Source organism: Camelus dromedarius, chromosome 26, assembly GCF_036321535.1.
Source record: "Camelus dromedarius isolate mCamDro1 chromosome 26, mCamDro1.pat, whole genome shotgun sequence".
NCBI classification, from domain to species: domain Eukaryota; kingdom Metazoa; phylum Chordata; class Mammalia; order Artiodactyla; family Camelidae; genus Camelus; species Camelus dromedarius.
The window spans coordinates 821,401-847,753 of NC_087461.1; the positions used below are offsets into that span (position 1 = coordinate 821,401).

Consider the following 26,353-nt stretch of genomic DNA (forward strand, 5'->3'; position numbering starts at 1 on the left):
GGGCAGATTACGGCGGCCGGAGTTCTTGGAGGGGATTTTAAGCACAAAAGTGGGGTGATCAGATAAACACTGGGCTAGAGTTCGTGGGTTAGGGTTAGGGTCGACACAAAGACGCAAGGGGAAGAAAAGCACCGAAGACCATGTAAAGGGATCTTAGGAGACACCACCCCTTATCAACTTGGACCCGATGCTTCTGGGGGGCAAGTACTCGGTGCTCAAGGCTCGACATTTAGTGAGTGATGGGGCCAGAACCCAGCTCAGGCCTCCCACCCCAAGTCCACGCTCTTAACTGACCTGTTATTTTGTCATATTCACATGGGAGTTCAAAGGGTCTGGATGGCGGGGAAACTGGGCGGAAAAGACCCAAGTTCAGGGAAGCGGCCAGCCCTGAAGATGCCACCAGACCAGCCAGGGTGGACGGGGGTCAACACACATCAGAGCGACTGTCTAGAAGCCGAGACGCTCGAAAAAACCACACGACGGTGCCAGGACCCTGCTGGACGCCGCACCCGGAGCTGGAGTTACTCTTGAGGAGAGAGGCTGGGGGGAGGCTGGGTGGGTGGGGGCGCCCTGGGCCACGTTCAGGCTGGAAGAGTGGGCGACCTCGGGGGACCATCTGCATGACGTTCTGGGTGGGGCCCCGAGAAGCAGCACGCCTGGCCTCAGCCTCCTCGTAGCCCACCTAAAGCAAGGAAGGCAGTTCTGGAAGGTCACGGCCCCTGGCTCTCAGGGAGTCATGGCCTGGCCACCGCTGCCGGGGAGCCCGCAGCTCAGAGGAGACGCCCACACGTGGGTTCGGGAACCACCAGCAGAGAGCTGGCAGCGAAAGGCAGCGCGCCAGGAGCCCCGACAGAGAGGGCGTGGGGTGGAGCCGGGTCCCACCCTCCTTCCCCAGGGTCGGCACACTTGGTGGGTTCGGGTGAAACTCTGCTCCTCTTTCGCCCTCGTCTGGGGGGGGGGCGCATGTCTGGGGGGCTGGGGGGCAGGCAGAAGCCCAGGCCTCCCCTTCCCCTGGTGGACGGGGGAGAGGGCCCTGCGGGAGTGGGTCCCGCACGCGGTGAGAGGACCCCTCGGTGTGAGTGAGCCTGGGCTCCTGGTAAGCACGACAGACAGAGCCGACACCGCGCTGTTTCCTCAGATTAAATGCATCTCATCTGCAGATTTATACGGCGCTTTATGGCTTCTGCAAATGACTGCCTCAGCCCTGCAAAGTAATTCCACCCTGTCATATTTGTCTTTGGAAATTGTAACAAATTACGGTGATTTATAACATCAAACTCAACTCTCCCGTCTGTCCCTGGACGGCCGTGTGGCTGGCGGGAGGCTCCTCGGCCATCCATTTGTCCTGTGTGGAGGGTGACGGGGGACGTGTTTCATCTCCCCGTGACACTGCCTTTCCCTTTGAGGGGGCCTGTCAGCATAACTCAAGCTGTCACCACATGTCCACGGGGCTGAGCCTGCCCAGGCCCTGCTTACCTACGGTCTCTTAATGAGGTGTGACTTCCCCACGGGCTGGATGGATGGCCGCCTCCCAGAGCCTCCTTGCCTCGGCCCCCAGCCAAGGGTGGAAGCCAAGCCCCGGTCTGTCATGGTGGGAGGACAGTGCAGGACCAGGCCAGCCTGCCCTGGACACCCCCCACCCCCACAGTCCTGGCTCTCAGTCCACGTGGAAGCAAGTGTCACCTGCCCTCGCGGTTTCCCAGGCAACTCGGAATCCTGGCCTCTAAGAGGAAAAAGAAAATGGAGCGAGGTGGGCTGTCCAGGCACAGGACCGTGCGGGGCTGTGAGCACATGGACTGCGGGTGGGGCTCGGGCGGAACGGTGGCCCCAGACCCAAGTGTTGGGGACAAGCCTGGATGACAGCGTCAGGAGGCGCTGAGCCTCCACCACGGGACTCATGTTCTTGCGAAGGGACCGCCAGGGCCCCCCGCCCCTCCCTCCAGGTGAGAACCTGGGAAAAGACGCCGTCTGGGAACCAGCACCCACCGTGCCGGCACCTTGACCGTGGGCTTGCGGCCCCCGGGATGGTGAGAAGCAGGTCTGCTGTTAGTCCCTACCTGGGACGCTCAGTCCCCGTGGCCACTGCTCCCGGCCTGGCCTCCGTGCGGTCAGCGGCCGAGCCCCTGGCAGGTGCGTCCCCAGCAGCTCCCTCGCCCTCACCGACGGCTCCCCCCGGCAGTGCTGGCCCTGCGTGGTTTCTGGGTTGTTCCGACAGTAACGGTCATCTGTGTGTTTATTCCACACAGCAGCTAAGATATGTGGCTCAGGACTCTGACTCTGAACGCCAGATAATAAAACACTTTTTCCTCTTAAATCATTCTGAGCAAAATGAGGAGAGTAAACATTTCTTTTACACTGGAAGCAAGTTGGGAACTGGCAGCAGTGGCTGCTCCGGCAGCAGGGTGGCTGCACAGCCAAACCTGAGCCCGCACTGACCGGGCCGAGGCATGGTCAATGGGAGACCCGCCCCCACACCCCCCAAAGGAAACTGGAGACTAAGACGTCAGCACAACATCCTGAGATGCTGAGGGCACCAGCCGCTCAGATCCCCTGGCCCCAGCCGGGGTCTTTCTCCGTCTCTCTCTGTAGCCTCAGGGCGGGAGTGCGGGGCGATGCTGGCCGGGTCCTGAACGGGGCCAGAGACTGAGGGTCTCGGAGCACAAAGCGCGTGAGTCCCGCTCCCTCTCCTGTTCCCCTGCGAACACGTGCACTTCGCGTGCCACACACGCGGGGTCCAGAAACAAGTCAACTCCTGCAGGTCCGGGGGAGGAGAAGGCCAGGGTGGAGGACACTGGTGTGAGTTTTACCCCAGAAACACAGGTGCCACCAGGAGGACCCAGGGGTGGGCTCCCGACCCAGACTGGACGTAAGCCTGGGGGCTGGGGCCCTGACAAGAACCTGAGGGAACAGATCTGTGCGGACACAGCCCCTGCGGCCGACACTGACGTGGGCTGCGGTCGCACACAGTGGGCATGCGACGTTTCTGGAGGGGACTGCCCAACCCACGGCGCATGACGCCGGGGGACACGCGTCTCTGCCAGTCTCCTCTACAAAGTTACAGCAAAGGGGAAGGACGCTAGGGAAGGGAGCCCCGGGGACAGCTGGGCGCAGTCGGAGAGGCTGCTCTGGGGCCTCGGCGTGCGACGGCAGGTTCTGGGGCTCAGCGTTTTGAACACGTTTCCATGTTCAGCGTCCTCCACATGTGCTGAGGGGAGCCCAAGGGGACGTCCTCCCGTGCGGCACGTGCTCACTGGCCAGCAGCCGCGGGCCTCCCTGGTCCCGTCCAGCCTGGTGTAGACACGTCCGCAGTGAGGCCAGATGTGAGGCCTCCAGGACGACCCTGGCTGCGCCGGCCCTGCTCCTCTGCAGCCGAGGGCAGGGAGACGCAGCCGGTCTGTGGGCTCCCGCGGCGACGCCCCGCCCGGGGGGGCTGGCTCGGCCTGCCCTCACCTCGCCCAGCGGAGTAACACGCCACCCTGGGGACAACGCCGCTCTGGTTTACAGGGGCCTCAGCAAACGTGTATTTAGGTGATGAGTGCAGGGTGTCACCACCAGCCACATACAAAGTGGTGACAAAAGAAATCATTTCAATAAAATTACATCATGTACAACAAATCACTGAAACAGCCACATTAGAGCCGATCTGCAGGCAACAGAGCATTGCACAATTTCTGACACTCTGCAGAGAGGTATTAGGTCTGAAGTAACTGCGTTGAGAAAGCAATTTGCAGACTTTCTGTTCTTTTCGCTGGTTTGAAAGCAGTGATGATTTTTTTTTTGGTGGCTGACAAGTGAACAAAAAGCAATAATTGAATAGTACCATTTCACCCGGAAGGCAGACTGATAATTAGAGGTGTAGCAGACAGTTTGGATTTTATCTGAGCAGCGGCAGCTCTGACTTTTTTAAAGGCTGAGAACCAAATCAGGGCCCCGAACCTCAACAGCAGTGACAACAGGGCTGCCTTTCCATCCTCATTCCTGGCTGGCACGTGCTTTCCTGTCTCCAGGGCAGGTCTGAGGGCCCTGATTCGGAAAGTGTGCATCCACAGATATCCTGGGAGACGGGGAGTTCTCAGCAGTCAACGTGGACAGAAATATATCGTCAGTAAAACCAGTTTATGCCGCTGGGAGGGCTGGGAAACCTGTCCTGAGACCTCCTGGCCCTGCCTCCTTGGGAAACACTCCCCTGGACGGAATCCTCGCCTGTGGGTCTTCAGGGGAAGGTCCTGGGCCCGGACAGGTTTCCACCTGCCGCCACAGGCCGCTGGCCCCTGAGCCTGGCACGAGGGCCTGGGCCGCCGTAGGCCGTGAGGAGCCCGTCCTGCCAGGACGGCGGGGTGGCTGGGGTCACAGTGCAAGTGTGTATGGTCCGTGCTCCTCTCCTTCCTCTGTGGCCCCAGCACATCCTTAACCTGGGAAACGCGAGTCAGGTGTGGAGCCTGAACAGCTGACACCCGGGGTCCTCCGCCCCCTTCCGGCCCCAACTCCTGTCGCTGCGCCAGGTCCTTCAAACCTAGAAGAACGCTCGGCCCCAGGGCGGGTGTCTGCGAGATGGCGCGGTGGCCAGAGTTGGCCCGCTCCAGTCAGGGTGCTGGGAGCACGGTTTAAAGCAGCTGCCGCCTCCCGTAACAGCAGCACAGACGGAAAGGCCTGCCGTTTAGTGCTCGGGTTTTGACAGCTCATTGTATTTAAAAAGAGATCAATTAAAGCTCTTGCAAACCTCCCTCACTTAATGGGAGGACAATTTAGGCATCACGGCCGCACACAGGCCAGGCCGAGCGCAGGGCGTTTATTGTCTTGGAGCTGCTTGAGCCCCCGCAAACCTCTGCAGACGAGCAGTCACACTGGGAGAGACACGCTCGCATCACAAGGAAGATAAATTGTCACCAACTTCATTCTTCAACGGATGAAGGGAGCCTTTGAAATAAAAAGCGCCCCTGACAAATGACGTGATGGGAGCGTTGGTGCCTGTGTTCTCCGAGCAGCCACGGGCTTGTCTCCATCATCCGTCCTGTGGGGAGAGGGGCCCGGCGGCTTCCAAGAGCAAACCACACGCGTGTGAGCTTACAGCTCCTCTGCAGACGCGGGAGGCAGAGCTCAGGCCAGAAAGCTCAAGCTGGTCCCAGGCCAGTGGACTGTCTTTGTTTTAGGAAGTTCTCTCTTGCAAAACGGGGCTCAGCAGTGCTCCTGAGGAGCCCAGGAGTAGCTCGTGTTGAAAGCAAGACTTGAAAGAGCTCAGAGTTGCTGCCTCGTGGACAGCTTCCTGGTGGAGGGTAGAGCGGGCCTGGGGGGAGGTCAGATCAGGGCAGGTCCTGCTGTCCCAGCTCAGCAGACTGCAGGGACCCCACCCAGGACCCGGGGCTGCAAGGACTGTCAGAGGGGGCTGGCACGCGGGCAAAAGGGGGTGGGCCTCACCACTGGGGCTGAACGTGACATGGAATGTGTATAACATGTACAGTTTACGTAACGTGATGGCTACGTGACATGCGGAGTACATGTCACACGTGTACAGACACATACATAAAAGGCTATACACACAGAGCAGGTGTCCGAGGGCTCCCCTGGTGAATCCACGTCTCATGAACCCTCAATTACAGGACTGAAAAATCAGCCTTCGCCTCTCCCACTATCTCTCAACTCTTTGCCCCCAAATTCTGTGTGTGCATTTTGGGGTGTCCCGTCCATTTTGAAGAGTGTGTAAGATGGTGCACCGTTACCGCCTGCTTCATACAGAGCATCAGTGATGCTGCAGGAATACTTTCCAGACCAAACGCGGTCACTGAGACGGACGTCCGCGTGCGTCTTCTGGACCAAACGCGGTCACTGACACAGACATCCGCGTGCGTCTTCTGGAAGGCTGTGTGTGCTGCAGCTCACTTCCTGGTCCTGTCAGGACCGAGACCCACTAGTGCTGGACAGTTGGGGTAGACTCAACTCCCTGGAGGCAAACAGTGGGTGCTCTGGGTGTAACACAGAGATGAGCAGAAGAGGACAGGTGGCCTTGCAGGCCAGGCCAGGGAGCCAGAGCAGAGAGCAGCCCTAGTTGGTGGGAACTTCCTGTCCCTCAGGCCGACCCTCTTCTCCCTCCTGCTCCCTCCTTCCCCGAGGGAGGGGGCGTCGCTCTATCGATGGGAGTCCTGCAGACACACCTCCTCTGGGAGGGGGGAGGGCATCTGGAGGTGCTGGCGGGCTGGCGCTGACCTTGCTGGCCTTTATAAGAGCAACAACAGGACCCCGGACGCCCCCAAGCCCAGCAACCGCGGCCTGAGCTCCCGCGAAGCCCTGCAGTGACAGTGCCTCTGAACAGCCTCACGGGGCGCCTAGTCTGCTCCCGGGACACTCGCGTGCTTGGAGAATCAGGCCACTACAGCTGCCTACCCGGGCAGGGCTGGGCCCGGCCCACGTTTGCAGCCCAGCCTCCACTGAGCGGAAATGTCCCGCCTTGTTACGATCACAGCCTAGACCGGCACCCAGACCCCAGGCTCCTTGTGAACTTCGCCCCTTCTCCACCTCCACCCCCCGCCCAATCCCAGGCAGAGGGGCAGGGGTCGGTGGGGGGTGTTACTCCAGCTGGGGAAGAGGGTCAGTTCCCTTTTCAGCTCTACAACTGCCACCTGCCGCGCACACTTTGAAAGCCTGCGTGTCTGTGTCCTGCTCTCTGGACGAGCGGAGGTGGGGAACAGGCCCCTGGGTCACGCGTCCCGTGCCTCACCTCCAAGACAAGAGCTCAGTTTCTTAAAGGCCTTGCGCCACCACTAAGGTGGACACTAAAATCCCTGTCAAGAGGCCCTTACAGCCAGAGGAAGGAAACGGCGTTTAGGAGACCACAGCGGCTCAGGGCGGAGGCGGTGCTGGAAGGTCAAAAGGGTCCAGAACCCATTACGGATCTGCTGATAGCTGGTCTGACAGAAGGGCCCTGACAAATTGCTCCCGCAAAGCTGGGTAAGCTCTCGCGGTTTCCCAGGCAATGCTGCGCTCCCGGGGCAGGGAGGGGGTCGTTACAAGGAGGGTGTGCTGAATGCTGACCACTGCGCCCCGTCTGGGAAAGAGCGAATGGCTCCACAACCATGGCGAGCTGGGCACGGACAGAGCTCTGAATAATCTTGTTAAGTCGGGGGCACAGGAGGCAAACGGCTGCAGGCAGGTGGGGTCAGCAGAGGCCGTGAGTCAAGGGTCAGGACTGAGTTACAGGTCAGGCTCCATAAGAGCAGGACACAGAGCCAAGATGCGGGCCACGCCGGCCACACAGGCAGCGTGAGGAAGGAGGCCGAAAGCCAGGACCCTGGACAGCACAGCCCGCGTGGGGTCGAGGGGCGCAGTGGAGGTAGCGCCGTCCCAGGTGGAGGATGCGCGCCCCCTCCTCCAGTGCCACCCCTCAGCCCTCTTCCCGTGAGCTCGGCCGCGCTCGGCAAACACACACGGCTGGGCTTGTTTCTCCTTCCCACCTCTGGTCAAGTCTCCCAGCCGCACGCTGCTGCTCTGTTCTCGCCGAATTTCCCAGAAGCGCTACCCTCTGTGCGGAGACCCCCTCCTCGCTGCCCTGCTGGCCAGCTGACCGACAGCAGCACCTACTTTCCAGGAAGCGTGTTCTTCCAAGGGCTTCACGCCGTTGCACCAGTTCCCTGGTTCTGGGAATCTTGGTGGCACCGTGGGGCTTTAAAAACCAAGAAAAACGTGGCAAAGCGTTTTCTGCAGCTGGAGACGCTCTGGAGGGCACCTGCCCTCTGGCTGGGGGCATGGGCGTCACACCGCTGCGTCCCAGAGGCCTGGAGGACTGCCCCTGCCCCCCAGCATCTCGTTAGGTGGGCGCGGACGGGGCGCACTCGAGGGGGCCCTGAAGTTACACGCTTTGTCTGTGGGACTTGGTAACTGCATTCACAGAGGGAGTTCGACTTTGTGGAACTTCTGGAAACATCCTGACTTTACAGACAAGAAAGCTGAGACCTCAGGGTCCATCAGGTAGAAAGAAAAAGGCTGAAAGAAGGCAGGCTGAGGACCCCCCGCCAGCCACAGTCTCCCCACTCAAAGCCGAGCTCTTCCCACGTGTCTGCGGGCCACAGGCAGGCGAGGTGAACTCAGGGACTTCAACACACTGTGTTTTTAAACTATGAAAACAGTTGTAAAACAGGAGAGAAGTGTTGTGCTGTGGGCTGAGGTGTGTTCCCCCAACTCTGTATGTGGGGTCTCAGTCCCAGGACCTCAGGAGGCGGCTGCGCGTGGGGAGGCTGTCTTAACAGAGGTGATGGGGTCAGATGAGGCCATGTGGGTGGGCCCTGCTCCAACGGGACACAGACACGCACAGGGGACGACCCAGAGAGGACACAGGGAGACGGCCGTCTACACCCAGGAGAGAGGCCTTGGGAGGAGCCAGCCCTGCCGACACTTGGACCTCGGACGTCCAGCCCCCAGGACGTGAGACAGGGAACCCGCAGGCGGCATGTCATGGCCGTGGGAGCAGGAGACCCAGGCCCACGAGGCATGCTGCATTCGCTCTGAGAGAGGAAGGCACGCTGCCCAGGTTAGGTCCTGGGGTGGAAGCCTTCCAGCCCGACTCCTCAACCATCTAGGAGATGCCAGAGCGGGTGGTTCAGATGAGGAAAAAGGCGCAGCCATCAACGCTTTTCACTTCTCCCTTCTCACTGGTGCCATTCTCCATCCCCACCCTCTCAACCACGCAAGGTAACCTCTCCAACACCAGAGACTCGCAGGACCTCGGACACAGAGTCGTCTCAGAGGCACCCAGGCCTCCTCTTCACCGGCGGCTAACTGGGCCCCCTAGGCCCAAGCTCCCCGTCAGGGAGGACGCAGACCCTCTGCCAGTCCGGGGACACCCAGGGAAGGAGCGCCATTCACACACACCTCAGCGCCATGGGCCGTCAGCCTCAGAGGTCTGGACTTGCAGAGAGCAAGCTGCCTGCAGTTTCGAACTGTCTGACCACGAACAAGAACGGAAATGAATGGATTTCCCTTTTCTGCGTATTTCTACAGAAAGGACGGTCTGCTGAAGCCGGCGCTGGTGGTGTCATAGCTGCTGGCCGCTCTTTTGCCATGAAGTCCAGCCACGTGTGGACCTCAGACATTTTCTCTCTGGCAACGGACTTAAATAAGGCCGGGTGTCCTATTTACAGGAATGAAGTAATTCTCACTGCTTGTCACTGAAGGAGCAGTCGGGGGGAGAAATCAGGGGCACGTGGCTGACCCCCCCACCCCGGGCTCTGCCTGACTCTCTTATGGGCCCAGCGATGGGCCCTACTGCCCGCCAGGCGTGGGCTCTGGAACTTGTTAACTTTTATCATCATTTTTAAAGCAAGTTGCCTGCCTTCCATGAACAGGAGGGGAAAATAAAGCGGGAACCCCGGGACACACCAGAGGGCTCCCAGGCCCGAGAGCTGCGTGTGCAAAGCTCTCTCGGCCCCTGGGTCGGGTGGAGGAGGGCCGGAAGCTGCAGAGCGCAGGGAGTGGGATGTGGATCCGAGGTCAGGCTCAGGGGCCAGAGGACAGCTTCCTCACAGCAGTGACCGGAGCCACAGGGAGGAGGCGACTTTCAGACTCCCTTGGGGGCAGCCCCGGCCGCAGCCACGCCTGGCCCATGAGCCCTCGTGGTCCCTGCAGGCGCTGCCGCTGGTCATACTTTCCGTTCGCTTCCCGTGGACTCTAACTGATGCCTTCAGTTAGAGTCGCTCACTTAGCAAACTCTGGCGAGGATCTGAGGCAGACGCTGCACACAGGCTCCCGGGCTGTGCCCGTCCCGTCTGGAACGTTCTGGGCAGAGATGGGGCAGCACTGCCCCGGGCACAGAGTCCTCATTTGGGGCCCAGTTTGGGACCCTCCCCATCACAGGAAGTGCAGCTGGCCTGGCGAGTGCGCCCTCTAACCGCCACCAGACACCAGGTGGCTGCGAACGTGGGAAATTACTGTTTTAATCATTAATTACCCAATAAATGTCACTTCGCTGGCACAATATACGCAGTGATTTCTGTCATAAATTGACATCTGTAAGTCATAAATTGCTTGGTTTTAGCTGCTTTTAATTGCTGTCTTTTCCCGGGCTACGAGGCACATGCATTTTGGATGTGGTTCAAACCTCTGGCACACGCGCTGCTGAGAACTGGCGCAAACGCTGGATCCTGAGGGCTCAGCAGAGCGAGAGAAACCAGCCCTGTCGGAGCCTCTGGCCTGATGTGGGGGGAGGGTCTGGGAGGCAGGAAGAACACCTTTAATCAGAGAGGAGATTTCCGCCGGCCTCAGAGGAGTGCGCCTCCCGCGTGGAAAATGGAAATCAGTGGGAAAGACGCCCCACCGGGCTCGAGGTGTCTGCGCTGTTCAGAGCGTCCCTGTTCCTCCTGTTGGATTTCAAACAGGACACTTCCAGAGCAACACACAGGCCTTCCTACCCAGAGGCCTAGAGATGCATGCGTCTGACGGCGCGGGTGGTGGGTCAGGAAGAAAGAGGCACTTGAGCAGGGCCGGAGAGCACACGGTTTCTCCTTCTCTGCAGAGGGGATCACAGGACGGGGCACCCAGGCGCCACGCGCGTGCCTGGGAACTTCTGTGCCGCCCCCACCCAAGGACGGGGCCCCCGACCCCCATCACATGCCTGGGAACCTCCGCAGCCCCCACCCAGCCTGACTGGGGATGAAGTCCCTGCTCCCGAGGAGCAGGAGAGCTCTGAAGTCACACAGGTGGCGGCCAAGGAGGCAGCCAGCAGCCCCAACCTGAGATGGAGCGGCAGGGGCACCTGCTCCTGCAGTCCTGGGGGGGGGGGGGCCGATCCTGGGTGGAGGAACCTGGCTCTGCTCCTCCTCTGACAGGGCTGGTCCCTCCCCCTGTCCCTCCTCTCTGCCTTGCAGTTGGTCTCTGGGGTGGCCCAGCTCTGGGTCCCCAGGCCAGGCTCCAGGGGCTTCCCGCCGTGCCCAACCAGCTTTCTCTCGGCTTCTCGGCCCCTCCTCCGTCCAGGGAAGGACTCTCTGCTCCCATTTCCTGTTTCAGTGCTCTGGCGGGTTTGCTCTCCTGTGGGGCCCTGACGGGGCCGTCAGTGTGCGCTGGCTGGGGCTAGAGGTGTTGCTTCCATTTAGGCGCGTGACCCCAGCATCCGCCTGCTTAGGCCGCCTCTGCCCTGGGCCCAGTGGACCGGCACTGCCCACTCCAGATGGTGACCTGCACCCCTTCCCCCCGACCTGCCCCTGGCGCCCCCTGCCCCCTCGGACTCCGGCCCCGCCCTCTCGTGTGCTCCCGGTGACAGTGCAGAACAGCCTGACCGGACGTCCCAGGCCCCGGGGTTAGGACGAGGAGGCAGAGCTCATGGTTTTGCGAAAACATGTGTTGTGCGTGTAAATGCACAAAATGAAAACACATTTAAACGTAAGCGCGCAGAGCTCTCCCCTGCCTGTAGTCCACATGTTCCACGTTAAGTGAGGGCCCAGAACCCCTCCTCTTCCCCGTGTCCAATGTGACGTCAGGGGTCAAAGTTAACAGGATGGGGGGTGCAGACAGCATGGCTTGGGGGCTGTTCGCTCTTCGTCCTCCCCAGGGATGTCGCAAAGACCCCTCCCCTCCACCACTCTTCTCTGAAAACTCCCTCAGTGGGGACGAATCCCCTCTGGAGAGCGCTGGGAGCGGGTGGGGACACAGGTGGCCTGAGATCTTGCATTTCTCATCTTACTTTCACTCACGGTGACTCTCCACCCTCCTCCACCCTCCGTGCTGCTCCCTGAGGTCCTGTCCCGCTGAACCCGCCACCAGCCAACGTTCCCCTGAACAGTCTCTGCCTCCACCCTCCCCGGTGCTCCCCCAGCTTCACTGTGCGCCGGGTCGCCGGGGAGCCTGCTCAGTTAGGACTTCTGATCAACGGGGGGGGGGGGTGTCAGGAGCTGCATTTCTGTGAGGCTGGCAGAGAGGAGGACACAGAGCCCGCGTCTGGGGCGCAGCCGCTGGGCCCCCAGCCCCGCCCCCTCGGCGCTGCAAACTTCCTGCCCGGCTCCCTCTCACTTCAGCACCGGGAACAGCACCTCTTGCCCTCCCCTCCTGTCCTTCTTTCTGGGGACCCTAATATCCATGAAGATGAGAATCAAGTCTTTAATTCTGTGAACTTCCCCCGTCCATAAATCTGTCCTTCATCTCACCCCACCAGTGAGGCCCCACAGCCATCCCCCAAACCCGTGCCTCCTGGGGACCCGCAATTCTGAGCTGCTGAGTCTCAGCACCACCTCTCCCCGCCCCCAAGTCCGCATCTCAATCCAATGTCCCGACTCCCTCCCTCCGCACCACCGGCCTCCAGTCCAGGGCCCGGGGCCACTCAGCTTGCCCGTCAGGCTCAGTGGGAAACACCCGACCTTGGAGTCACCCTGGGCCTGCCTGCTCTAAGAGATACTCGTCCGGGTCTGCATGGAGAGTCTGTAGTCTGGCCGCAGAGCCTGCCGGTGGTGTCACCTAAAGCCGGCAGCCACAAGCCCGCAGCAGGTCCTCGTGCCCCCCACCCCCCACTGCACACTTATCTCTGGCCTCGCCCTCCTCGAATCCAGGCTCGCATCCCCGCTGCCCCCGCAGGTGTGGACGGAGTCTCCGCGCCCACTCCCCGGGCCCCCCACGGCGAACGGCGACCCCGGTCGCCTTGTAACTTAGTGAACGTCACCCTTGACTCACCCTCGGGTAATCTCGCTTCCTCTCACCTCACATTGGGAGGAGGTGGGGTTTGCCCATGGTGGGGGGAGCCCAGACTGAGGATGTGGCTCCACTCCTGGGGACACACGTGCCCTTGGTTAGACCAGCCGGGACGTCGGCTGTAGACGCCGCGCAGCACATTCTGGGCCGGATTTGGCAGAGACGGGCCCGTGCGGAGGGATGGTTTCAGGAAATCTAGAAAGCTCGTAGCACTTGCTACAGATCTGACCGTGATTTCATCTTGAGGCAGGAGATAAAAGTCATGGGCCCAAAACAGGGAAAACCAACAGATAGAAGGTAAGAGCGGGTCTGGCAGGGACAGTCGCTGCCTCAGCTTCCTCGTTAGGACGAGGTCCTGCGCCTCGAGGGCCCCAGGTGCCAGTGTGGGGGCTGGAGGGGACGTGGGTGATGGGTGACAGCTGGTGAGACCCAACAGGGCCCGCACCCTTCAGCTCTCACTTACAAAAACAGCTTCAACCTCCTAGGCCTTCCCTGAGTTCCAAAACCCAAATTTAATTAAAAACAAAACCAAACCAAAGAAAAACAGTCAATCAAGACAAAATGACCCTAGTGCAGCCACAAACCAAAGTCAAGGACCTTTAGTTCCTCCTCAAGGGCTGTAGATAAGACCCTGAGCCGTGTCCCTGAGCCGTTCTGCCGGTCCTGGAGCCCCCACCAGGTCGGGGAAGTTAACTGCATGCGGCCCACAGCACGCAGACCCCAGGCCACCGGAGCCAGAAGGTGGGTTGCGTTGACTCCCGGTGACCTCAGAAAAGCCCACGAGCCGATCACGCCCCGCACCCCTCCCTCACCTGCCTTTGACACCTTTCCCTGTAGGCCCCCGGAGAGCTCGAGGTTTGGAACATGAGCTGCCTGCTTTCCTTGCTCGGCCCTGTGCTAGAAAGCCTCACAGGGAATGCCCTCCTTTCTGTCCCCAGAGCCTGGTGTCGCAACTGACGACTGCGGGTGGGCAGGCGGGCGCACCCAGGCGGTGTCTTGACACGGTGCTGCTCTCTGCACACGGCAGATGCGCAGCAAGGGACCTCCTCCACAGAGTGTCCCCGGTCCCCTGGCCAGAGAGAATCCCGTCCTTTGTGACCTCTCCTCTGTGCACGGTCTCCTGTCGGCTGTGGGGACAGACACACCTGCCTCACCTCCCACCTCAGCTTGCGAGCCCTTCGCTGGAAGTAGCCCGACCTGATCAGTTGTTAACCCCCCGCGGCCACTTAACAGTGAGAGGGAGGTAGTAGAAGTTTGCTGAATGAATGAAGGATCACCGAAACTGTTGGGCCGCTTTGCGGAGCAAACAGACCCCTGCCCGTGTGTGCACACGTGGGGAGAGACAGACAGAGAGACAGACAGACGGACAGAGACAGAGAGGGAGGAAGAGGGCTCTCCCCTAGCTCTGGGCGACACAAACTTTTTAAGGCTTAATTTCCTCTACGTGTTTGGACAAGCGTACGATGACACGTGTCTACCACTGCAGTGTCACACAGAGCAGTATCACCGCCTAAAATCCCCTGTGCTCCCCCCACGCAGCCCTCCCACCTGAACCCTCACCTCCACCGGTCCTTCTACTGTCCCCACAGCTGTGCCTCTTCCGACGTCACAGCGTTGGAACCACACAGGGTGCAGCCTTTGCACGGGGGCTTCTTGTGCGCAGAACGTGCACTCAGCCTTCCCAGGTGCAACACTGAACCTTAACACTGTTATCGCTGGCCTTTTCTTTCCATCTTTTCCGTATCCCAGGCCAGTGGTCTGCAGGGAGCATCCAAGGACCCAAGGTCTTAATCACCTAATTTTGAGAGAATTCAGGGGCCAGGCCTCCTCCCGCCCTCGCGTGCCCTGCTCGCAGACAGCGGACCCAGGCTCCTCCCGGTCGCGGGCTCGGCCCTCCTATCTGGAAAGTGTCCGCATGTCCTTCCAACTTGCGGATGCCGGACCCCAGCGACAGCACCCCCAGGACACGCGGGGCTCCGGTCTGTCTGCCTGTCATCACCTGCACGTTTCTCAGTCCGTGTCTTTGGATCTATTGCGTGAGTCATTCTGGCCTCGTGACAATCAAGCCTCTTCCGGTGTCCACTCATCTCCTCGCAGAGACGATCTCTGTGCACAGCACAGGCTTGGCACCCTTCACCTACTGACGTGAGACGTGGCCTGAGTCAGGCCCCCTCCACCCCTTCTCTCCACACCCCTCCCCGCCCCGGTCCTCTGTCATCTCGCATCCGCCACGTCCTCGGAACCTCTTCAGTGGGTTTCAGGCGCCTACATGGGGGAAGCGAGAAGGGAGATGGGACGATCTCCGCAGTCATCGCAGAGCACTTGTGGAAGACGCCTGCCGCCAGACAGCACGGGGCTGGAGCCGCAGCCCGGCCGCCGCACTGCGTGGTCCATCCCGGGAGGAGGACGGCCTGGCTCTGCCTTTGTTTTTCTCCATTTTCCGTGATTCAGCCAGGCTGACCGTGAATCCTATTTGCCGCACACCAGTGGCACCTATTTCGTCCAAGCATCAGGATTATTATTATACAGAGAAATACACAAAAGTAAAGAGTATGTGACGCTCCGCTTTCTGTTCAGGACGCAGACTGCCGAGCTCAGAGTGCCTTCCGTTTAAACTAACGGTTCGGGGTCTGTCTCCTCAGCTGAACCAGCCATCTGCTGCTGGAAAGCGAACATCGCCGAGGTGCGTGGCCGCCGTTTTCCGGGGCGGATGCGCCGCGTCTCCCTGCAGCACCTCTCCACCGACTGCGAAGCTGTGCCCGCATTTGCTGCTACTCCTCCTTCCTACGTGCACAGCTACCGTGGGAGCCGGTGGGATTTCGTGGGACCTGGTCTTGGAAGTAGCAACTTGGGAAAGGAAATAAAGATTGCCAAAAGAAACAAATTACATGGGCGCAAGGGACGCAGACTCAGTCAGTCCCCAGGAAACCAAACAGCCGGTGCCCTGCTCGCAGGGATGGAGGGCGAGAGCCCCACGTGACGGAAGCCAACCCTACAAACAAGCAGTAGGCGCTTCCAGCGGCTACACTCACGTGCCACAGCTGTCCTTGGTTTTGGCAGGATAATCTCATCCTAGAGGAGGAACAACGGTCACAGAAGTACTGAGCTTCCTTAGCTCTGCTGTTCTTGGACCAACCTGCACAAAGAGGCTTTGTCCTCATGAACACTGGAGCAGATGGAGACGCAGGGACTAGGGTGGGAGATCTCGGGGGCCCGTGGAGAAGCCCGTGTGAGGTGCAGCGCTCTCCAGGATCAAAGCCTGGAAGCTCCTCTTCTGTCCTGGAATCTCTCTGTCTCTGTGTCCCTGTCTCTCCCCCTCCCATCGTGGACATTAGGGAGCTAAAGTGTCCAGAGTTGAACCGACGTTGGGAGAAAGGAAGTCTCAAACGCACTAGGTTATGTCAGATGTTCTTAGAGACGAACTCAGAAGACAGAAGACAGAGAGACAGAAACACAGAGAGACACAGAGAGACAGACAGAGGGAGACAGAAGGACAGAGACAGAGTCACAGAGAGATAAAGACAGAGACAGAGAGTAAGAGAGACAGTGAGAGACTGAAAGACGGGGGAGGGACTCTTCTGCGCCCCGACGGTGACAGTTAACACCTCCCACCTGCTCCCCCGCGCGGGGGCTCTCCACACAGCCCGTCTGCGGAAGCCCAGGCTTGCAAACCACGGAAGGCGGCGGGCCGTGGGAGCAAGCCTTCCCAGTCCCCAAGGGCGCGGGGCTGCTTCCGACGCATGCACCCCCCCAAACGAGGCCGACAGAGGCTGCCTCCAGGGTCTCACACGGTCTACTTCCCAGTTTCTAATTTTATTCCTAAACTCCATTCGGATGAGCTGCCGGGGAGGAGGCCTCAGGGAGCGAGTGCTCTTACCGCAGCACCTGCCTCCTTCTAGGAATTAGACTCATCCATTTGCCATGTCGTCAAATCAGTTAAGGGTTTAATTGCCTACGAATCTGATCATTTCACCTGAGTTCTCTAGACACAGAAATCATATTCTAAGAATAACAGTTTTTTCTTTAAAACACAAAAGCGCTGCTAGTTTTGTAAGCTAGGAATCTGAAGACTTTCTTGTAAACAACTTTCTGAAAGAACAGCAGAATCGCGGGCTTGTGTTTTCAGCCCTACGTTTGCATTCTGCTTGGGGACGTTGGCAACTACTGTTTAAATCAAAAAGAAACTGAGAATAACTGACATCATTCATCACTCTTTCCTTCCTTCAGAAGATCACTAGATCTCCACGGAGTGAGGCGGGAAGCCCCATAGAGACCGGCAGGGCCCCCAGGCAGGGCCACTGCTCTCCTGCCAGCATCATGCAGTTCCTTGGCCCAGAGGCTGCAGCTCACTTTTTGCCTCTGAAACGGCTTACTTACCCCTAAAGTTCTACTGGTTCCCTGAGCTCACGCCTGATTGGTTATTTCCTTCACTCCTGATTGGTCCACTTCCCTCACTCCTGATTGGTTATTTCTCTCCCTCCTGATTGGTCCATTTCTACAAAGCTTGTTCCTAATTAGTCAACTTTTGTTATATCTTGTTTTCATACGATGTTGCAAAGTGTAAACTGGCAGCATATAAAAGCCTGTGTAAACCTACAGGCGGGGCCCAGAGCTTGGAGTGTTCACTCCTATGGGCTCACTGGCGTAATAAACCTGAGTTCTCTGACTCTCCGAGTGCTGCTCGGTCTCTCGCCTGGATCCAGGTTGCTGTCGCAACTGAGCTGTAACACATTTTTCCACAACAGGAGAACTTGGCGTGGGGAGGAACGGTTCACTGTGTGTGTGGAAACCCCAGTACAATCACATGTGGTGCACACGTGTGACTTAGCCTGACCTCCCAACCTGGGGGTGACGCACAGGCTTACAGATGCAGCCGTTTGACCCATTTGTTTGTAAGGTCTGGTTTGTATTTGTGACGCTGGGAGAACCACTCCCTGAAGACATTTAAGGCTGGGCTTTCCTTGAAGACTGATCCTTTGGTGGGAAGTGTTGGAAACGCATGTTCCCCCAGCTCCTCCCCGGACGGGTCAGACGCTACTGTCACTCGTTCCACCTTTGGGGTCGGGGGGAGGTTCCTGGCTCATGGGGTCCAGGGACAAAGGCAAGGAGGAGCGAGAGACAGGTGCTCAACACACGTTCCGACCGGCCTCCGTCCTAAACTTTCCGTGTTAGCTTGTTTCTCCGGAAGACCACTGTCTGATGGAAACTCAGCACCTCAGACACATGGATGGCTATGACGCTTCTCCACTCCCAAGGCTGAGCACAAAGTCAGTCACCCCCACAGGAGAGACTCGGGGGGGAAAGATCAGGCTGGGGCCAGTGAAGGGGGGGATGGGTGGGGACCAGGAGGGCAGACACGACGGCCAAGGCGGGGTGCTCAGCTGGGGGTTGGGGGGTGGGGAAGTGTCACCTCCCTCCCTGGAAACGTAGCTGTGTGATGTTGGAGACAAAGACGGAGACCAATGCTGCTTGGATCATACGATTTAAAATGTAACATTATGATTCTGGACCCATAACTCAGAACAGAGGTCCACGGAGATCTGGGGGGAAAAATCCGCCTCCCAGATGAAACAGGTTTGGGTTCCTCCCAGTTTAATGGAACTGAATTAATTCTATTTCTGCATTCCAATAAGTAAGCACTGACTAATGTGAAACAACCCAAGTTTCCAAGAACAACTTCAAATGTGGCCCCAACGGAGGTACATTGAGGAAAGCAGGTCCCCAGACCTCTTCCTGGGGCATCTGCCTGACGCCTGTCCACACCCTGGAGGAGGAAGCCACCTGCCCGCCGACACGGCGAGCACCCCGAGCCGCTCTCACATAACATGGGGCACTCTGGAGGGTGCAACTTCTCATCTGTTTTTACATTTTTCTTAAACCTGTGCTGCTGGCTCGTCTGCGGCCCTGGGAACACTCCCAGGGAGATGCTCACAGGCCGGGGGCTGGTTTTCCTGACGGCTTCCTCAGAGCTTCCCTCCCCACGTCCAGGAAACGACACCCCGAAGAAGGCCCGTTTCCGTCCAAAGCGGCAGAGCCGCTGGGACCTGAGCCGCGCTCCTGCCGAGGGTGAACAGAGTGGAGGTGCCTCAGCTCGAGGGGGGGGAGCGCCCTCTCCGAGAAGCTGCAGGGCCAGGGCCCGGGTGTGGGGTGACGGCTCCAGCCCCACGGCCAGGGGTGCTGCATCTGCGGCCGGAGCCCTGAGCTTCGCTGGACTTACTCTCCACTTACATGAAAGAAAGGACAGAGCAGCGGGGCGCCTGGCTCGGGCTGTGGCGTCCTTTGGACGGCCCGTCAGAGGGCTCGGCAGCCCCAAGGACGGGGCAGGGCGGCCACGGCCAGAGCTGAGCACGTCCAGGAGGCTGCTGGGGCCCTGGGAAGCCCAGGGCAGGCTCTCATCATGGGCCCGACCCCACCCACTGCACCCACCCAGCTGCCCTGCAGGGCTGGAGCAGACACAGGAGCAAACAGCGGACCTGGGGGTCGGGCTCGGGTTCGGGAAGCCCCCGAATTAGGAGGAAGGCCCGTCTGGAAGTGCGCGGTGGGGCACAGATGTGGGCTCTGTGTGGCCTGTCTGGTGAGGGGTGGCCGTCAGAGGGCAGCCGGGGGTGGGAGTTAGGGGGCAGGGATGGTGAGCTTGAGGTTCAAAGGATTCTTCAGTAATCAGCCAAGAATGCTGGCATCTTAATGCGACTTTGTTCAAGCTTCAAATGTGCAGGACCGAACGCCCTGCCACGCACACCAGACCGGAAGGAAGCAGAGGGGCCCATCTGGGCCCTGGAGGACCTTCGGGCTTCTGGGCCGGGGAGGCCAGACTGTCCATGCAGGGGTGTCTGGTGACCCCAGCAAGGCCTGATGAACAACGCGTGGACTCTGGGTGTGTTGGTCAGAAATCCAGACACGGTCCAGGGAGGCAAGCGTAGACTAGAGAGTTCAAGCGGGAGGGACAGTGGGTCCTGGGGGAACGAGAGACTCCCCGGCCTTACATGGAAGAGCATTAGGGGCGCGGGGTTGGATGCAGAGGGCGGTGGGAGGGCTGGTTCCTCCTGAGACCTCTCTCCTTTGGGTGCGGACGGCATCTGCTCCTGTGTCCTCTGAGAGTCTGTCCGGATCTCTTCCTACAGGACACCAGCCCTGTGGGCTCAAGGCCCACCCACTTGATCTCATTTTACCTTTACCTCCTCTTTAAGGCCCCGTCTCTAAATATGGTCCCACCCTGAGGTCCTGGGGGTTGGGACATCCACGTATGAATTCAGTGGGGACACAACTCAGCCCGCCTGTCGTGAGGGAGGAGGGAGGTGAGTGGGGTGTTCTCCGGGGCGTGGGAGGCACAGGGACCGCACTGAACTGACAGATACACAGACCCAAACGAGGAAACAGGGGGAAGCCGTATTTCCACGGCAGCTCGGGTTCCCCGCTCCCTTTACAAGGCACTACGCTGCACTAATTTTGTGGGTGAATTAAAGTTACTGATGGAGCATGTGAATCAATGGCAGTAAACCCTTAATAAGCAGGCTAATTAATTCACCCCTCACGAAGCAGCTGGCCCAGGACTGGATTTTATGAGCAGAGCAATTCCGCTGTTTGGTTTCTTAAGAAAAATTAAAATGAACAGGATCCCCTGGCTGCTTAAGAAGCTGCTGTAAATTCGGGGCTAGCCTGCTCGGCTTGTTACCAGGCAGAGGTCTGACTCCCGTCTCACGGCGGATCACTCCCCACCGGGGAGACACGTGCGCGCCCCGGTGCCGACTCACAGGAGGTGGTCCCGGGACCAGTGGGCCGGGCAGACGGCGAGAGTGCGTGTCACCAGAACCTGCGGGGCCAGAGGGCCCTCAGCGCCTGCGCTCACACTTCCCATCTGCACACGTCACAGGCACTCGGTCACCCAGTAACACACGTCGGGGGCCCTGTGCTGACGTCAGTCCTCCACCAGCTGACTCCTCTCCTTGGGGCCTCCCACACGTGGGGTCCTCGGCTGGTGGTGGGTGGGACCAGGGGTCAGTGTGGGCACCGTGGGGCCCCGGGCTCTGGTGTCTGAAGGTCACCATGTATGCCCTTCGGGCACATGCGTCCTGACGGGGCAGGACGGAGGGGGCGCCCCTCTCCAGGTGCCCTGAGGAGCCCCGTGGGGACCCCGACTGGGGCACCGGTCATCTCTGTAACCCCCCAGAGGAGTCACCCGCTGAGTGCAGAAGGCGCCCTCCCCACGCTCTCCTGGAGCTCATCAGATCTGTCACACAGACGCCAGGAGCTGCACCGCTTCCTCCAAGGTTGGAAGGTGCTGGCACACACACACACACACACAGACGGCAGTGTAGACACACGTGTGCATGTATGTACATACGTACGTGCACAGACACATATACACACGTACACAGATGGCAGCCATGACGACCAGCTGTGACCAGACGTTATCATGGTCCTTAACCCCCTTCGCGGCTTCATAATCAGGTCAGACCCAGGGCCTCCCCAGCTCCGCACGCCTGCCAGTTTTATGAAAGATCAGCGGGGGCTCCTTTGAAAGCATCATAGACCCCACCTCTTCTGCGATCAATGTCTCTCTTCTTCCTGGGGGGGCTGCTGACCCCACCTCCCACCACCAAGTAGCTGTTGGGTCGTGTGAATTCTGAAGATCCGCCAGAATTACAACAACCGTGGTTCCTGCCTTCCACCCCTGGTGAGCCCGCCACCTCCACAGAGGCCGTGTTTCACCTTCAAACGTGCCGAAGCGCCTGCATGCCGGGGTAAGTGAGAAGTGCCTCCCAGAGAGATGGGGCAGGGTCGCACCTCACAAAGGGGACAGACAGGCTCTCGTGCCCCGACAGGACCTTCAGGACACGTGGACTCTGTTCTGGTCTTTACAGCTGCTGGGGCAGGGTTAGAGCAGCACCTCCCAGATGGGGACAGGGCGGCCGAGAAGGAAGAAGGGACTCGCCAGGATCACAGACGAGCCACGAAGCACCCGGGACTCCTGCCCAGGCTGTGGCTCTCCATTCCTGCTCCAGCCCCCAGAGGGACGGGCCAGCAGGGGCCTGGCCTGGGGGACACGAGGCCAGGTGGCGGCAGGGAGCGGGGTGAGGCGCCACCGAGTCCTGGGCGTCAGGAACTCAGGCACGTCGGCGGGACAGTCAGGAACGGCCTCGATCTCACTTCACAGCAGAAGGGAGTGAGGCCTCTCACACGTGAAGGCCAGCAGTGTCGATACCTAGAAGGTGCCCTGAAACGGGGCCACCATCCGGATTTCACTTTCCGCACAGTCACCTAGTCCCAGGGGTTAACTGGCCCGCCCACCCTCCTCTGTCAGACGGAGACTAGAAACCTTCCCACGACCCTCATCTTTCAAGGGAAAACTGGAATCTATTTTGCCTCGAAAGCCAGAAGAACAGACTCCCTCCTGCACAAACACTGGGCTCCCAGCTTCTCCTCAACGGCTTAACAACAGTTAGACACCATCAGCATTCCGAGTGTGGGAGGAGAAAGACGAGTTGCACGAATGCGACTTCTATCCAAAAAGCAGCCTGGCTTTGTAAGTGCTGTGTAGGAACACATAAAACAGCTCCTTTATTAACTCGTTGAAATGTGAAACAATAAACAGAAATGAAATACAATGTAATGAAATCGATATATAAGCTAGGTTTACTTTTAATTATAACTTAAATTAACCAGCATATCTCCATTGTGGAAGAATTAATTTCCAAAACAAAAATGAAGCCTATAAAAGTATACTCAGTTGCACTGGGGAACTGCAAATTTTCTGTCTCCTGGTACTCAGAAGACTGTCTTACGTTGCGGTTAGAATCATCATAGCGACTTGCACACGCACTTCCTTACCAAGGGTTCTCAGCACCTTTGTTTACCCAGAATTCAGCTGTAAAATTGGCTTTCCCCAAGCAATGGTTTTGACCCTCAAAAAAATAATGGCTTCTGGTGAAGACTCCAGAGTATTAGCTGAGTCCCTCGGACCCTCAGGGGTCCCTCTGGCACGAGAAGGGACTGCTGAATCTTCCAGGCCTCCCGGAGATGCCGGGGCCCCACGGAGGGAGGGCGGGTGGCCCACTGTCTGTGCTGGGCTTCGTGGGCGCCCATCGGGGCCGAGGGCACGGTCGGCCCGCGTGCCGCGGGCGCCCCTCCGGGCAGCAGGGTGGGCTCCTTCCCAGGGACCAGGGAGCACTGGGGGTTTGCGGAAGAAATCAAATCACCTCTGGAGCGAAGAGCTTATCAGCAGAGGCAGCACAAGAAATACACTCTCAGCCCTGAACTAAATTCTTCCATCACGTGAGGTCACGCACATCTCCGTGTTTCACGTAACTTTTCTGGCCTCAAACTTGAGCTGAAGCGATGCGAGCCTGCTTCTCTTCGTTGTTTATCCCACTTAGTCTGAACATCCACATGTTCCAACGCACACATTATTAATATGGTTCCACAAACTCCACTGGGGTCGCATTTCATCCACACTGTTTTCCTTTCTTTCAAATCTGAAAATCTCCCAAGTTCTGAACTCTGAAGTGCACTGGGAGCAGCGGTGGTGGACTGAGCTTTTAAATCGTTTTTCCTGACTGTATCAGCAAACCAGACCCCGCGGGCCATCAGCCCAACGGTCTACCAGGGTGAGAGGGACGTGTTACTAAAAGGTCCACGTGACACCAGTAGGGGTGGGGGTACTGGCTCCCTCAAGACTTTTCCTGTCTTTTGTGGCTTCAGATCTGCCTCCAGCACGTCCGTCCACGTGCGTTGACCAGCTGCCCCAAGCTCCGTCCCCGTCCGCTGGTCCCCACCCTGGTTTAGAAGATTCCTGCTCCCCTGCCTGGGTTCGGGGAGCCTGGTCTCTGGGCCCTGGGCTCAGGCTCAGTCTTGAGGGGCGGAGGAGCCCAGAGGGGTGAGCGTGGTGGGTTTCAGGGACACGCTACGTGAGGACACGTGGTCTCAGGCTTCCGCCTCGTGACCGTGCGTCAGGGCCAGCCTGGAACATCAGGGGCCGGCGGAGGTGCTGCTCGCCCCTTCCTTCCTTCCTTCCTTCCTTCCCCCTAAAGACACCGCATGCCACTCTCCAGCTGGTGCTCCAGTCCCGTCAGCACCGCTCAGGTGTCAGCAGGTGGGGCGCCCTGTTTGCATTTGTTGTGAGCGAGCGGACCCAGGCGCTCAGGGCTCCAGGCTGCGGGGTCACGTTCTGGGGCGGGGCCCTCACGGGAGCCTCCTGGGGTCACTGCACACCCGGGCAGGCGGTCTGCTCCCTTCTGAGCCCCGGCGTCTGAGCAGCAGACAGAGCTCAGCCTCCGCCTGCTGTTGTCTCTCCTGCATTAAACAAACCTCAGATCTCCGTCTCTGTCCGTCTGTCTCTCTGTCTGTCAGTCTCTCTGTCTCTCTCTCTCTCTCACACACACACACACACACACACACACACACACACACACACACACACACACTCTATCTCTCTGTCCGGGAATCCTGCCCCGTCCTGTCTGATGCAGCAGCAGAGGTCAGGTGAGCTTGTCCGATGTGATTGCACGGATGCCCTGACATGGAAAACTCCTTGGGGCAGAAACTTGGTTCAGCACAATTTCATCTATTATTCCGTAATCTCCGTGTAGCCCGGAGATCTTGTAAGTGATAGATTATTATAATGAGACAAAATCTGCTTGCTGCTTAGTCCTGGGAAATGCAAGATCAAATCCTTCCAGCCGACGTCAGTCACCATGTTCACGAGCCCCCGGAGGGAAGTCCTGCTCTGTGTCTACCCTGCACAGACGGTGTCTCACACCTTCTTGTCTTCCCCGGATTCTCAAATCGTAGTGGGATCGCCCTGCCGTGAACCTGAGACCCCATGCAGGAAGGCTTGGGAGAAGATGCTGAGAGCATCGGACGGCCGGGTGGGAGTAAAACCTTTCAGGACAGGACAGGACACACTCAGACTCCCCCCGTTGGCGACAAAGGATACGCTTCTGTTTACACAGCCACAACTCTCTCCTAGCTTTTCTCCGAAGCCCTCAGTGATGGGGACCCTTACATCTCAGCTTCCAAAAGTGGAAGCTTTCTTTCTGCCAAGTTTGGCTGGAGTGGATGGTGGCACGGACGCCTGCTATGAGCTGATGTTGCTAATTACTTGCCAAGTGGCCCAGACGCTCCGGCGGGCCGAGCGCCCACCGCTCAGGCTCTGAGAAACGCCAGCATGGAGACTCTGATGACGGCGGAGTGATGCCGTTCACACTCCTGGAAAGGTCCGCTCATTTTCTTGGTCTACCAGAGGAGCCCTTTCCAAAATTACCATGTAAAGCAGCTTAAGCCACTGGAGCAAGCCGGCGTTGGGAGTGCGGGGGAGAGAGCGTGAGAGGCCTCGGCTGTCCCACAGCAGCCAGCGGGTCTAGATCCTGAAAACCTGGGCGGGGCGGGGGGGCTCTGGGCAGTGAGCCTCGGGGCCAAACAGAAGGACAGAAAATGTGTGGCCTAACCGGGACACGGTGGCCCTTTGTCTCACCATCCGTTCACCCGCTGGCGGAGCAGGGAGGCTTCCGGGGCAGGCCACGCCTGCGCCGGCTTCTGGGAAATGAGCAGACGTTTGAAGCTGGAAGGACAAGACTCTGCCCTCCGAGGAAAGATGGTGTTTACAGTCCAGAAATGCTCGAGGCTGGCCTGTCCGCAGCTGGCCCATCGTGCTGGTGGGGAGAGGGCCCTGCAGTGGGGACAGGAGGCTCGGAGACACTTGGGGCGGAAGGCTCTAGGGAGTGAGACGCAGATTCGGGCTTCGTGCGTACACAGCACCTCGCAAGAACGCGCAGGTTCAGGAGGGATCGCCAGCCTTGCATTAGCCAAGCTCGTGGGGAAGGTGGCTCAGCCGGAGGGGCTGGGGTAGGAAGGTGGGGCTGGGAGCCACTCCTGCCCTCGGGGTGGAGGCTGAGCCCCGCGTCAGCTGTCGCCATGGAAATGAGGCGCTGGGAGAACCCCCGCTCCCAGTCTCCGGTGTCTTCCCTGCAAACTTCCCCCGGGTCCGTGGGACCTGTGAAGACTCCGGAGGGAACAGAGGGGAGTGTCAGGTCGGCACCTGTCCTCACGAGGCTTCCAGTCCAGCTGAGAAGACAAATATCCCAAGGGAGACGTTTCTGAAACACCGTGCGGCACGGGCGGTGGCTGACACCAGCGTGGGCCGGTGGGGCTGCCGTGGACACTGGGGTCACTCTGCGTCCTGACCCTCTTACAGTCGCTGCCGGGGGCCTCACTGCGGGGAGCGAGCACACCTCCACGAGCCGCCGGTCCGTGGCGCCCGCCGCCCCAGCGCTTGCTGGTGGCTTTGCGGTCCCCAGCCTTAGCGGTGTCACGAAGCTCTCGTGCCTGCGGCTTGGCAGTCTGTTTGCACGTGCAGTGGTGCCTTGCTGGTAACCCTTCAAGATTTGTTGAGAGAAATGGGACAGAACGCTAAAGTCGGGCAGTGATCACCAGGCACAAGGCAGTTCAAATTACAGGATTCTGTGGACCAGCTGCGTTGCACATTGTTTAGGATTTTTGTCTTCTAAGAATTCACACTCGGAAATGACAGTAAGGGTCTGAGAAGGTACCCAGTGGCGGTGATGCCCTCATACAAGGAAAACGTCATGGCCGCGAATTCCCACATTTGGCCGCTGCCCTTACACCTCATGTTCTTGGAAAACAGGTAGAACCACAACAAGTCTATCTTGTTTGGGACAGAACGGCTCAGGTACAGAAG

General features: G+C 59.1%; 1 protein-coding gene across 5 annotated transcripts in view; it reads right to left on the minus strand.

The window, feature by feature from the left end:
• ADARB2 (adenosine deaminase RNA specific B2 (inactive)) overlaps positions 1 to 26,353 on the minus strand; it is a 293,859-nt gene that overhangs the window by 177,387 nt on the left and 90,119 nt on the right. The gene's annotated exons all lie outside the window — the stretch shown is intronic.